Raw genomic sequence first — 15,007 nt, 5'->3', positions numbered from 1 at the left:
TTTTAGTTTAATATGTAATCAAAGTACTTTGAAATTGGTTTGCACGTCTGATACCCACAACCCCATTACGTTGAATGGCATTTTACATTTTACTTGTACCTTTTTTATTCATTTTTGATATATTTATTACATGCAAAATTTTGAAATAAGACCATACATATATTTCTCTTAGCATTGAGTCCTCCCAACCATGTTCTTAAGGAAACAACTAAAAACCTAGGGAAAGGCCCATGAGCAGACTATTTTGAACCCCACCTTCTATATGGACCGAGTCAAACTTTTTCGCTCTCCTAGTCCATTCCTGAAATACTCTTCTCCAACATTCTCTCCATGTTAGAATTGAAAGCATTCATATTGTCTATAGTCACTTAATTTTCTGTTGTCCAGGTATTTTCTTGCATTTATCACTAAACTTGTAAGGCTATAAAGAATACAACATGAAGTTGTTGGAGTTTAACTATATATAATATGAAGTTTTCACACTTTTTTATATAAAGACTATAGTTGTGAAAAACAGGTTTGAAATCTGTAAAATTATAAAGATCATAAAAGGTAGCTTCATATCATTTCTTACTTAGTTATCTGTTTTAAACAACCAATGACTTCTACTCAACCTGAAGCAGCAAACCGATTTAAAATAATCAGTTCTGGAATAATAAATGAGATTAGGCTCCTACCTTTTTCTTTTTTGTGAATCAAGACCTCCAAACTCTTTAGATCAATAACCTACAAGTGAAAATACAAGAGATTAGCTTCCAATTGTTGTATAAAGTAACATTTTTTCAAAATCCCAAATACCCTTTTACACCACTTCAGATCTGATGCCAAGTAGAATGCAATATTACAGACCTTAATATTGGAAGGTAAAAAATAGTCATCAAACCTTAATATATGCTCAAATTAAAAAAACTCATACAAATGGAATATCATAAAGGGTAAAAAATCTACGATTGAACCAAAAAGTAGATAAAAACAAACGAAAATCATATCAAAAAACATGTATATCCAGATATCTCTGTTTGGACCAACTGATTTTTTTGCAAAGAAAAGGCTCGTCAAATCTTCTATGTAAAAACATGCATGATATTGGAGAAGACATGGAGGTCAAGATGGCAGAGAGAAAATTACTTTGTTAGTGTATTTAATAGGAAAATGGGATCAAAGGAGAAAATAGTGATCATGCCTTTCTTGATTATATCACCAAGAGCGGGATATCGAAAGCTAGAAGTTTCAATTTCTACAACAAAACTATATATTGGTTAGTTTTGTATCAAGCTTTATTAATCAAAGGACATAACTCTATCACATATCATATAAAAAATATATTTATGTTGGTGTCGACAGAGAGTAAGACTTTTCCAGCTGTATGTTTGCAATAAGTATCGAGATTGGGAATAGATTGTGCTTATGGAAAGGGGTGATCGGTGGCCAATTAGTTTTGCATATTGATTAGGGTAATATCACCTTATGAAATTAAAGAACATATGAATCCAAATATTATATATCTTTCTGTTGTGCTTCTTGCATGGTTTTGTCATTGAAGATATAAGCACCACAGTCATCACCTCTTCTGGACACTTCACTGAAAGACCCACCTACCGTCATTTAAACACCTACACAGGTAACTTCCTTGAAATACACACCATCTCTAAAAAATAGACCTATTAAAACTCAAACAGACAAAATCAAATATATTTCAAATAAGTATAGAGAATTAATACCAAAATAAAAAAGAAACAATCAGTGTCGAGAACTTCAAAACACCACATTAAAAACAAAACACATAACCTATTAGGGCTGGTCATGATAATGGGTACTGATGCTCATCTACAAAAAATACAAACCTAATCATTAGGCTAAAGGTCTTCATAGTTTTTTCAAGAGTAGAACAAGAATTACTCCCATTTAGGTTGAACCATGTAAGTTGGTTATTAAGTGAAGCTAACCCAGAAAATTAACAATAGTGATAAAATATTTTTTATAGTAAAATGGTCGATTACCTTAAGGTTTCTCAAGTAAAATGGTTTCAAAACGTCATCCATGTGAATATTAACCTGGATAAGGGAATCAACCCAGTACTCCCAAATCATTTTGACCGCAAACTGAAGGAAAAAAAATCCAAAAAGTAGTAGCAAGTCATTTAAACCACAACAAAACATAAAAAATTAGTTTCAGGATCTAGAGAAATCGGTACTTAATATATAAATAAAAAGGCAAACTTTCAAATTTGTAGCGAAGACTATCAGTTCTTACTTTTCTGCTCTCGCTTCTTAGTGTCTGGAGAAGCAACGATAATTGTACATAACCGATAACATCTCTATATATCCTATCAGCCATAAATCAAACTTTGTATGTAAAATATTTGATAGGATTTCAAAATAGGCGTAGTTTATCTAAAAGCAAACCTTTCTCATACCTCTTTTAGCAAAGTCGTTAAAAGTAGCAGACGGGGATGTTCTTTCTTGAGAATAAGCTTGAGATAAGCAAATATGATGAAGATTTTACACCTAATCAAATAAAAAACAAACCTACAACGAATTTCACAAAGAAAATCTGGTTAATTCATAAAATCAATTGAAAACCACAATAAAGAGGAACCATAAGAACCTGGAAATCGAGAAAGAGAGATGATCACTGGCAGTTTAGCTTGGTGGTCGTCGTCTACATCTTCCACAGGTGGGCAATTGGTCACAGATCGAGAGAGTTTAGAATTTTAGGGTTTTAATCGGTGGGAGAGGAGATGTTTTATATAACTTGTATCTCGCATATGTGGCCGATTAAATTGTTGATTGTACCGATTCAATCGCTTAAAGAAAGGATACCAATTCAAAGATGTTGACGGTGGTAAAGAGGTTGTCTTTACAACTTAAAAAAATATTATTATTATATTCAATCTATTTTTATAAATAGTTAGATTTCTTTTATATATATATATATATATATATATATATATATATATGAAAGATCATTTGAAAAACTATAGTTTATTGAGAACTAATATTAGACCACTAGATCAAAAAAAAGGGTCAAGAAGCAAAGGTGGCGTTTTTGTAAATAAGTTAAAAACTAAAGAAAAGAGGCATGTTAAATAAATCAAACAGATGACAATTTAGGAATGTAAAAAATGACTTCCAAACATACATACATATCCATTCGTCTCTCTCTCTCTCTCTCACACACACACACACACAGATGTGTTATCATCACTTCGCTTTAGATTACATCTACCTAGATCTATCCAGCTTTCATTGTCGTTGCCATACTCCTTGATCTCACGTTCTTCATAGAAAAAACTTCACTGAAGATGATTTGATTTTGAATCGTTTTATCCTCCATCAATTCGTTCCCCGAAGTACATCGTAATCGCCAACTTCATCTCGGCCTCCTCTGTGGATTGAAGACCTAAACGAAGAAGATGATCCCTAACTCTCGATCTCGGTCTCAGTTTTCCTCCACCAGAAGTTGCCTAAAAAATAGAGGTTTTTATTTTACTGTAGTTCTTCGGTTTTTTATATCAGATTTCACTTTTCTTTTCTGCATTACCAAAATTAAGTTGACAATCTATATGCTTATTATATGTTTGTTCGTATACTGAGTCAGTTATCGGATTCAATACAGTACATGATATTGAAATTACTTAGAGTTTAGAAGGTTTCTTGTTAAGAAGAACATTTTTGTGAAAATATAAAATTCTAGTGCTCTTTTCCCTCATGTGTGGCCTTATGAATGTTGTTCTCTTTAACATGGACCTGTCTAGTGAAAATATAGTCAATTTGTATTCAAAGTGTCAGGTTTTCTAAAGTGCACGCAAGTTGCTCAACGAAAGTCCTGAACCAGATTTAGTTGCTTTGCTTTAATGTCAAGGTATATTGGCTTAATACAAATATACAACTTTGCATTCCTTTGTTCATTTATAATAATCCATGATATTTTCTTAGGATTTTACTAGAGTTCAGCTGTAGTTGACCTTGCTTGTATATGAGATGCTATGAACAGACTCAGTGGTGACTCCAAGAAGATCAACTCATTGGTAAGTAATATTCTAATTATCCACTTAACATGTTTTTTAAAGCATCAATAGTTTTTAATTCTTTCAAATATTCATATTTCCCAGGTGCCAGTAGACCTTGTGATTGACCATTCAGTTCAAGTTGATGTTTCAAGAAGTGCAAATGTTGTTCGAGAAAACATGTACCTTGAATTTTAACACAATAATGAACGTTTTTCCTTTCTGAAATGAGGATAACATGCTTTTGACAACATGCTTTTCTAGTATAGTTCACCAAGTAAATATTTACACATTAAAACCACATCACAAATGAACCTTACAAATAATCACTGTAATAAGCATAAAATGTTAAAAAAAAATACATGAAATGACAGTGAATATTGATAAATTGAAAATAATCACTGTAATTTCATGTTCAACTATCCGTCATTGGAGTTGAATTCTATGGCTATATTTATTTGATTTTTTTGTGAAAACTTTGATGCTTGTTTATTTAACAAAACATGATTTCATCTAGGTAATTCATTCGTGTTTTTCTGATAAGTAAAATAACTTGGCAAATTGCCATTTAGCAATTCTCGACATCGTGACCTAAAATTTAATGGAACATACATTAATTTTGAATAAAATATCTGAAGTTGATAGCAAATATGTTCGATTTCAAGGTCTATATATGAATTAAATGTAACATTGCGATTGAAATTTAGAATGGATTCAAAGGCTTATACCTTTGTTGAAATTAAGATATGAGTTTTTATAGATCTGGAGATGACATATATGGTAGTATCTTCATTGTGTTGGGGTGCTTTTTGATTTTTTAGGATAAATCATCCTTTTTCATCCACATAAAATAGAATAGACATGTTGTTTGAGGTCAACATTTTAGAATCACTCATTGTCATTATAAAACTCCATATTTTTATATCATATGTTTTAGATGACGATCATATATTCATATTATCATCTCAAATGATCTTTTCTCAGGTATTTGTTAGAACATAAAGATTTACCACTTCATCATTATGTAAAATGATCAACTTGAATTCTTTTTGTTCACGGCATAACAACTCTTGAGCACTTGAATTACACAAAGAAAAAATAATTTCTAAATTCAACTTTTTTGTTCTTTGTTTCCAGTGAATTGAACTTGGAATTCCTTTCCTGATATAAGTTCAAAAGATTCCACCAATGTGGAATAGACTTTCATGGCCATGACTGCGTCCACCAAAGGTACTCAATATTTTCATTTTTTCCTTTTTATTAAACACCAAAATGCTCTCATTGCATATATACAAAAATAAATAAAAATAAAAAATTTTGTTTTATGTATTTACAATAAACAAAAATATTTAAATATAAATAAAGATTTCATTTTTAGTATTGAATTCCATTCCGCCCAATCAAAATTTCACATTCTGATTTCAATTTCAATTCCAATCTTGAATTTTCATATATACATCTGATTTCAATTCCAATTCCAATCTTGAATTTTCATATATACATTTGTAGTATTCCAATCATAACAATTTTCCAATCTTTAATTTGCCTATTTACCACCCTTAAATTCACATGTAAATCACAAGTGAATTACATATGAGCTACATGTGATTTATATGTAATTTACATGTGATTTATATGTAATCTGTCCCGAGCCTTCGGCATGACTGGTCCGCCTCGTGGGTCTGCAGTCTCCTCGGACCGCTCATAGGGTATGTTGGCCTTCAGCACAAAGCAGGACCGCCTCAACCCAACCAACAAGCAAATAACCATGTGCGCATAACTATTATACTGGCATATACAAACATCAAACATATCTAACACACTGATCATCGATCATAGAATTCTCTCGTAACTAGAGTACCGACCTAGCAGGTCACTAACATACCAATCCTTACAGATCATAAGAGCATAACATACTGTCTACCCTGATTCCGATCTAACGGATCACAACCACATGTAGCATACCATAACATTAACAACTAAAGGGTCGGACTTGGTGTCGTAGACCCTATCGATATAGTGAGGATAACTCACCTTGCAAATGTCGACTCAGAAGATAAACTCCAACTCTCGGATCACTTGACACAGGCTCCACCACCTATGATCATAGTACAATATACTCATAAGTCCTTAACCTTATAAGGTACTCCATAACCCACCAGTCAACCCCTGGTCAAAGTCAAAGTCCTCAGTCAAGGTCAACAGTCCATGTTGACCCCAACACGTCGAGTACCCTCGGCTACTCGTCAACTTCCTTGAAGTACAATCCAACTCGCCGAGTCATTGGGCTGACTCGTCGACTTCCTTCGATTCTCGTTCAAACTTTAAGGCCACCCGTCGAGTTCCCTCCTTGCAACTCGACGGATACACATGCATACATATTCTAGGGAAAACTCATCCGACTCGTCGAGTTGTTCTTCAACTCGTCGAGTCTTATGGTAATCTTCAACGGACTCGTCGAGTTGTTCATCCAACTCGTCGAGTTCACGGCCATCTTCATGTAACTCGCCGAGTCAACCTTGCGACTCGCCGAGTCCATTCAGTCCTCTTTCCATACATACTTGTTTTGAGCCATGCAGTGGCTCCAAATCACATATCCAAACTTCTAGGGCATGCTTATCACGTAAAGTTGCAAACTTTACGTGCATGCATGGCTATAAAGGCTCTAAATGCCCATTTTAAGTTCTTAATGGAACTTCATGCTCAAGAGGGACCTTAATCATAACCAAAACTGAAACTTTATGCTTCTAGAATCCAAGGAGGGTCCAGATCTGAAGTTACAACCTCAGATCTAGCCCATAGCTCCTCTTTCCAAATTATTATCTCACCAAAAACCATAAAACTCAACCAATAGAAGAGATTCACAAGGAAAAAGGCGATGTGGTTACCTCTAGAAGATGATAATTGAGGTAAGAGTTGATTCCCACACTCTACTTGCTCCAATCTCCTTCTCCTCCAAGCCTTCTCCCTCCAAAGATCCTCTTTTCAAGCTTCAAACACACAATGGGCACACACACACGCGTATTAGGGTTTTAAGGGGCTATCAAAGACTGCAAAGAGGCCAAAGGAGGTTGAGGCTCCTTTAAATAGAGGTGCAAACCTCAGGATTTAGGGTTTCATCTGCCAGCTCCTACTCACTGAGTCCCAATATGGACTCGTCGAGTAGGTCACTTAACACGCGATCCCACCTCGCTGCTACTCGACGAGTAGGTCAACCAACTCGTCGAGTAGAGCTTAAACCAATAAATCTTATTTAAACAATACCTAACAATCGGGGCATTACAACTCTCCCCCACTTGAACTAGACTTCGCCCTCGAAGTCCGTTGGAATAAAAAATGTCGAGTAATGCTCGCACGTCTCCGCCTCCGGCTCCCATGTCCACTCGGATCCCTTCCGATGTTCCCACTGTACCTTTACTAAAGGTATTTCCTTGTTCCGCAGAATCTTCTTCTTCCTTTCCAAAATAGCCACAGGCCTCTCCACATAGTTCAGGCGCTCATCGACCTGAATGTCATCCAACGATACCACTGCGTCCTGGTCCAAAATGCATTTCCGCAATTGCGAAACATTAAATGTGATGTGGATCCAGCTAAGCTCTTCCGGAATCTCTAGCCTATAAGCCACCCTGCCAACCCTAGCAACAATCCTGAACGGACCAATGTAACGGGGACCCAATTTTCCCCTTTTCCTGAAGCGGATCACACCCTTCCAGGGTGAGACCTTCAGGAGAACCATGTCACCCACCTGAAATTCTAGCTCAGAACGACGTCGGTCGGCATAACTTTTATGCCAACTCTGAGCGGTCTGCAGACGTTGTCTAATATGTTGTATCATCTTGGTAGTTTGCAGAACTACCTCTGTCCGACCCATCACCCTGTGCCCAACCTCGCCCTAGCAGACTGGGGTCCTACACTTCCGCCCATACAACAGTTCGAAAGGCGGGGCGCCAATACTGGAATGATAGATGTTGTTGTAGGTGAACTCTGCAAGCGGTAGGTGGGAATACCAACTCCCACCGAAATCAATGATGCACGCCCTCAACATATCCTCGAGGGTCTGAATGGTCCGCTCACTCTACCTATCAGTCTGCGGATGGAACGACGTGCTAAAATGCAGTCGCGTACCCTGTTCCTCATGGAACTTCTGCCAAAAACGGGAAGTAAACTTGACATCTCGATCAGAAACGATAGAAACTGAAACCCCATGGCGAGAGACAATCTCTCTAATGGGCACTCTTGGTCGGCCAACTTCTCTGCCGACGAACTCTCCCGTATGGCTAGGAAATGGGCACTCTTGGTCAATCGATCCACGATGACCCATATAGCATCGAACCCCCTTGCCGTCTTCGACAACTTCATGATGAAATCCATTGCAATCTGTTCCCATTTCCACATGGGAATCTCTAGAGGCTGCAACTTGCCATGCGGCCTCTGATGCTCGGCCTTGACCATCCTACAAGTCAAGCACCTCTCAACAAACCAAGCGATATCTCGCTTCATGCCAGGCCACCAATAACTCGAACTCAAATCACAATACATCTTAGTGGATCTTAGGTGAATAGAAAACCGAGACTTATGAGCCTCTTCCATCACTGTCTGTCGGACCCCTCCGGACATCGGAACCCAAACCCGACCATAACGGGTCAACAATCCGCGGCTATCCTGAACAAACCGCGTGCTTTCGCCCTTCATCTTCTCCAACTTCCAGTTCTCTGGTCTCATACCCTCAATCTGAGCATCCATGACCAAACCCACCAACGGGGAATCCACCGCTATCCTCATACACCTGAATGGGGTCGAGGGCCCAGCTGACTTGCGGCTCAGAGCATCCGCAACCACGTTCACTTTACCAGGATGGTAAAGGATCTCGCAATCATAGTCCTTGACCACATCCAGCCACCTACGCTGCCTCATTTTTAGGTTCGGCTGATCCATGATGTGTCTCAAACTCTTGTGATCCGTGTATATAGTACACCGGACCCCATACAGATAATGCCTTCAAATCTTGAGAGCGAAAACCACCGCTCCCAACTCAAGATCGTGCGTAGGGTATCTCGTCTCATGAGGCTTCAGCTGCCGTGATGCATAGGCTACCACCCGCCCTCTCTGCATGAGGACTGCCCCCAAGCCTGTGATGGATGCATCACAATATACCACAAAATCCTCCACTCCCTCGGGGAGTGTCAACACCGGCGCCTCGCATTAACACTTCCGGAGGGTCTCAAATGCCCTCTGCTGCTCAGGGCCACACCAGAAATCCACCCCTTCCTCGTTAGACGAGTGAGGGGTACGACAATCTTGGAGAAATCACGAATGAATCTCCGATAATACCCTGCTAAACCCAAGAAACTCCTGATGTCTGAGGGAGATTTCGGAGTCTCACACTGCATAACCGCCTCCACCTTGGCAGATCGACCAAAATCCCCTCCTGGTGAACGAGATGTCCGAGGAACTGGACCTCTTGTAACCAAAACTCGCATTTCGAGAACTTAGCATACAGCCGTTCTCGCCTCAGAACCTCCAGCAACTCCTTGAGATGCTCCTCATGTTGCTCTCGGGTCTTGGAATACACTAAGATATCATCTATGAACACAATGACCAAGCGATCGAGCATTGGTCTGCAGACTCGGTTCATCAAATCCATGAACACTGCTGGCGCACTGGTGAGACCAAACGGCATCACCACGAACTCGTAATGACCATAATGAGTCCGAAACGCGGTCTTCTCCACGTCGTCCTCCCTCACCCTGACCTGGTGGTATCCTAATCTCAAATCAATCTTGGAAAACCAAGATGTTGTTGGAATAGTGTCTAAGGCTACAACTATATTTGGCAAGTATTTGACCCGGTTGTGCATGGTCCTTTTGGGTTGCCTTCACCATAGCAACTTGACAGGATGATTTATAATGAGAGAAGGAATATTATTAATATATTATAAGTATAATATAAGGAATAATAATATTGTTATTTAATTAATATAAGTCATAAATTAATTAGGAATTAATTTGGTGACTTAAAGAGATTAATTAAATAAAGGGGTATAAACTGTCAATTGTATGATAGTTTGACTTTGGGCTATAAATCCCTTAAGGATAAGGGGGACAGATTCTAAGGCTTTGGATAGGCTTAGATTTCGTCCAAGGGCTTATCTATTAGGGTATTGGATTGCTTAGGTCCTAAGTTATCCAATTAGGGTTTAAGGGTGAAACCCTAGGAGCCTTACAAGTATAAATAGACCCCAAGGGCTAAGGGATTTCATGACTTATGCTTAGAGAAGAAACCCTGGCCGATTTGATCCCCTCTCCTCTCTCATAAATCATCTTCTTGCTAGTTGGTGTTTGTAAGCCATTAGAGGAGTGACAATTGTGACTCTAAAGCCTCAAGGACAAGAAGATCAAGCAAGTGATTCAAGGTAAACTTCTAATCTCTGATTTCATATTGTTATTATAGTCTATTAGCCATTAGAAGTCTTGGATTCAACGTATGTTCAATTAGAGAAACCTAGATCCAAGCATTAGGGTTGCATGTGCACATAGGAATGTTCATATGGCTAAAACCCATCAGTGGTATCAGAGCCTAGATTGGTTTCTATTGAATTGATACTTTGATTGCTTGTTTGTTGCTGAAGAAATCATTTTTTGTCCTCTGCCTGATGAACTCGGCGAGTCCCATGGTGGTACTCGGCGAGTAGGCTTAACTCGGCGAGTCCATCTGGGTACTCGGCGAGTTCGAGCGTCAGAAAGAGCAATATTCGGGATTTCTTGCTGTTTATCTTTGAGATACTTGCCTTAATCATATTAGATCAATATAAATCCGATTTTATGATATATATATGAGTATATTCTTGACCTAATTGAAGATATTTATCAATTAATAAAATATTTGTTTCCTTATGTGATAATTGATTAATTATTTTAATTAAATTGGTAAATTGTTTTGCAAGAAATCATTAAATAAATCAAATATGGATAATTATGGAATTAATTGTTAATTTAGATTATTTGTTATTCGATCCTCTATGTTTTAAAAGTTTAAAAACTTGTCCTCAAGTTTTGAAATTTATGTTTTGTGATTAAAAGTTTAATTTAGACAATTTAAATTTCAAACCCTAGAATTTTACAAGTTTAAAATTCAACCCTATACTAATATAATATTACAAGATTAATATATATATATATATATATATATATATATATGTATGTATGTATGTATAATTAAAATGCTAGTCTTACCGTTAGTAGGCCTCATTCACGAAGCCGGTCTACAAGGTAGGTATAAGGTTGCTGCCTATAAAATGGCGCTTAATGGGTGTACACTCACACCCACCGCTTGTTTGATCGGTGGAGGGTCGTTAGCCGAACGGGTAGGATAGGGCAACCTCATCTCTTCATTAAAAGTATAATATGAAATACAAAGTAACTACATGTTTTTCAAAAATTTCCCAATCTTAGTTACTTTAGGAAAAGTGAATTGATGCAATCCCATGAAATTACACTTTGCACCCTTGCTAAGAAGTTAGTGGAGCGTGTGTGGTTTACTGGCACACTAATTGGTTCTAAGCAAAGGTGGCAAAGGTTGATTCATTGTTTATCATAGTTCGATGGAGTGTGTGTGGTTTACCGGCACATCGAATAGGTGATCGTTACAATGAAGGCACCATGTGAATTTGCATGGTAATTCACACCCACTTTGTGATCCTCGGTATCCCAGTCACAAACGATAGGGGCATATCGAGATTTAAACATGCCATTGAAAAGTTTCAATGAATCTCATCCAAACCTAGGAATTCTCAATACATTTAGAACTTAAAGTTATGTTTTTGTGGTGGAGAATTAGTGAATCGCCATTCACTTACCTTCAAATTGTTTGCATGTTGGATTACGACATCCCTTTTCTAATATGTAAATATTGTTGTTAGATCCTAGCCCTAATTTTTCTTATTGGGTGATAATTAGGGATTCATATTCTAATCTATCTTTGTCCTTTCTATTTGTAGATGTCGAACGCAAACAACGCTACTGCTAGTTCATTTACATTGACGAGCCTTTGTCAAAAGGTCACTTTCGATGGGACGAACTTTAGCGAATGGATAAGATACATTCGCACAATTGCTCGCTATGAGGACAAGGAGTATGTCCTCGATGAGAAGCTCGAGAAAATCAACCCAGAAATCGCTACTCCGGCTGAAATGACCGCTTTTGAAACTCACGAGCGTGATGCAACGAAGGTACATTGCATCATGATAGCCACCATGAATGCCGAATTCCAAAATTCCTATGAGGACATGTATCCGTACGAAATGCACCAAGACTTGTTGGAGAGATACCACCAGAACGCGAGGCAAGAGCGTTACGAGATTTTCACTAACATGATTTCCGCTAAAATGGGTCATGGAGAATCTCTTACCGTGCACCTGCAAAAGATGCAAAGGTATGTCGATCGTCTTTGCAATTTGAATGTTGACTTTGGGGAAGACTTGGCGATCGACATGGTACTTCACTCTTTGCCTTCGTGTTACAATCAATTTAGGATGACCTATCACATGAACAAGGAAGAGGTCACCCTAAGCAAGCTCCAAGGTCTCCTTAGGGTTGCTGAAAGCAACCTAAAGGACAAGTCTGTTGCACCCACTCCCAATCAACCCGCTGCTCCTGTTTTGGCCATTGGGCAAGGAAGAGGCAAGAAGAGGAAGGCTCCGTCTAAGAGCCACCGCAAGGGAAAGTCCCGAGATGGTTCCTCTTCTAGTGGGACCAAAGTTGATCCTGCTAAACCCTGTCCTAAACCTAAGGAGGCAGAGTGCCATCATTTCCATAAAATAGGGCATTGGAAGAGAAGCTGCCCAGACTACCTGCAAGCCATAAGGGAAGGAAAGATCAAGCCATCTTTCGCAGGTATATATACAATTAAATCTAATGACTCATCTCATGCTATTTCTTGGGTCCTTGATACTGGTTGTGGTTACCACATTTGTTCTGATTTGCAGGGACTAAGAAGAAATTGGGATGTGGAGCATGGAAGAATAAACCTAATCATGGGGAACGGAAGATCGTTGCCTGTGACCAAGATTGGAGTGTATTCTTAAGTGCTTAGGAATGGTTTATCTTTAGATTTGAACAATTGTTGCTATTCGCCAGAAATGGCTAGAAACATCATTTCATTTCTTGGTTTGTTTAGACAAGGTTTTAGATTTTCTTTTAATAATGAGAATGGTTCTATTCTTGCTTATCTAAATGGTGTCTTATATTTTGAAGCTATACCATGTAATGGAATTTATGAAACTGTTATGATTGTAGATAACTTAGGGAAGATGACACATGCGAGTCTTGTTTGCTTGGAAGAGATGACTAAGTCACCCTTCACAAGTACGTGTGAAAGGGGTGAGGGTCTATTGGACCTAATACATACCGATGTATGTGGACCATTTAGATCAACCACGAAGGATGGAAACCGCTTCTATGTGACTTTTACCGATGACTATAGTAGATATGGGTATATCTACTTAATCAAGCAAAAGTCAGAAACTTTTGAAAAATTCAAAGAGTTCAAGAATGAAGTGGAGAATCAATTGGGCAGGAAAATCAAGATGCTTCGATCCGATCGAGGAGGAGAGTACCTAAGTCTTGAATTCTGCGACTATCTCAAGGAGTGTGGAATAGTTTCACAATTGACGCCACATAGGACACCGCAGTTGAATGGTGTGACAGAAAGGCGTAATCAAACCTTGTTAGACATGGTTCACTTTATGATGAGTCGTGCTTCACTACCTATCTCTTTTTGGGGGTATGGCTTAGAGACTGCTGCCCATATCCTTAACCGAGTCCCTACTAAGAAGGTTGCCAAAACACCTCACGAGATGTGGACAGGGAAAGCTCCCTCGTTGGCACATATCAAGGTTTGGGGTTGCGAGGCTTTCGTAAGACGAGATACTCACGACAAGCTTGAACCTCGTAGTGAGCGATGTATTTTCATCAGCTACCCGCAGAAATCCTTTGGATATCTCTTCTATAGACCGAAGGAAAATGTTGTCTTTGTTGCGAGGAGAGGAGTTTTCCGAGATCGAGAACTCATAAGCCAAGGAGACAGTGGGAGGCAAATTGAGCTTGAAGAGTATCAAGAGTCGATAGATGAAAGAACCTCTACCGCTGGCACTCAACCCGAGGAGGAAACTCCGGTTGAACCAATTGACGAGTCCTTACCTCTTAGACGTTCCGAAAGAGTTAGAGTTCAACCCCGGCTTTATGGTTTTCATATTACTACCGAAGGGGACACGTATATTAGTGATGGTACACTAATAAATTTAGATGAACCTAATAGCTATAAGGAAGCCATGACAGGCCCGGAGTCCGTAAAATGGAAAGAGGCGATGGACAGTGAGATCCAGTCCATGTATGACAACCAAGTTTGGAATTTGGTTGATAATGTGCCGGGACGTAAGACCGTCAGGTGCAAATAGATCTTCAAGAAGAAGACCGACATGGATGGAAACGTACACACATATAAGGCGCGATTAGTTGCGAAGGGCTTTACTCAAACTCCCGGAGTTGACTATGATGACACCTTCTCACCAGTTGCGAAGATTAAGTCTATTAGAGTGATGCTAGCTATTGCCGCATTTCATGATTATCAGATTTGGCAAATGGATGTCAAAATCGCTTTCCTTAATGGGAAGTTGGCTGAGGATGTTTACATGGCTCAACCAGAGGGTTTTGTCGATCCGAAGCATCCAAATAGAGTGTGTAAGCTTGAGAAGTCCATTTATGGACTTAAGCAAGCGTCTCGCAGATGGAATCTTTACTTTGATGAGAAAGTCAAAGAGTTTGGATTTGTACGAAGCGAAGATGAATCATGTGTATATGTCAAAGCCAGTGGGAGTATAGTTAGCTTCCTCGTTCTATATGTCGATGACATATTACTCATAGGAAACGACATCCCGACTCTGCAGGAAGTTAAGTCCTGGCTCGGGAAGTGCTTCGCTATGAAGGACCTCGGAGAGGCTTC

At 38.7% G+C, this 15,007-nt stretch overlaps 1 long non-coding RNA gene across 5 annotated transcripts; it reads right to left on the bottom strand.

Moving 5' to 3' along the window:
* LOC145054002 (uncharacterized) lies at positions 1-2,811 on the bottom strand. Of its 5 annotated transcripts, XR_013684655.1 has the most exons (6): positions 2,608-2,811; positions 2,417-2,528; positions 2,254-2,326; positions 2,001-2,102; positions 1,789-1,827; positions 1-1,661 (listed from the first exon to the last, which is right to left on the bottom strand). It is a non-coding gene; the product is annotated as an uncharacterized LOC145054002 (long non-coding RNA). The 5 variants fall into 5 exon arrangements; XR_013684654.1 differs by having other exon boundaries at positions 1,789-2,102; XR_013684653.1 differs by having other exon boundaries at positions 1-1,827.
* Between the last annotated feature and the right edge of the window lie 12,196 nt (positions 2,812-15,007).

This window comes from Lactuca serriola, chromosome 5, assembly GCF_051521515.1.
Source record: "Lactuca serriola cultivar US96UC23 chromosome 5, Lser_US96UC23_V15, whole genome shotgun sequence".
NCBI classification, from domain to species: domain Eukaryota; kingdom Viridiplantae; phylum Streptophyta; class Magnoliopsida; order Asterales; family Asteraceae; genus Lactuca; species Lactuca serriola.
The sequence above is the reverse complement of the archived record's forward strand: the minus strand, read 5'-3'. Positions and strand labels throughout refer to the sequence as shown.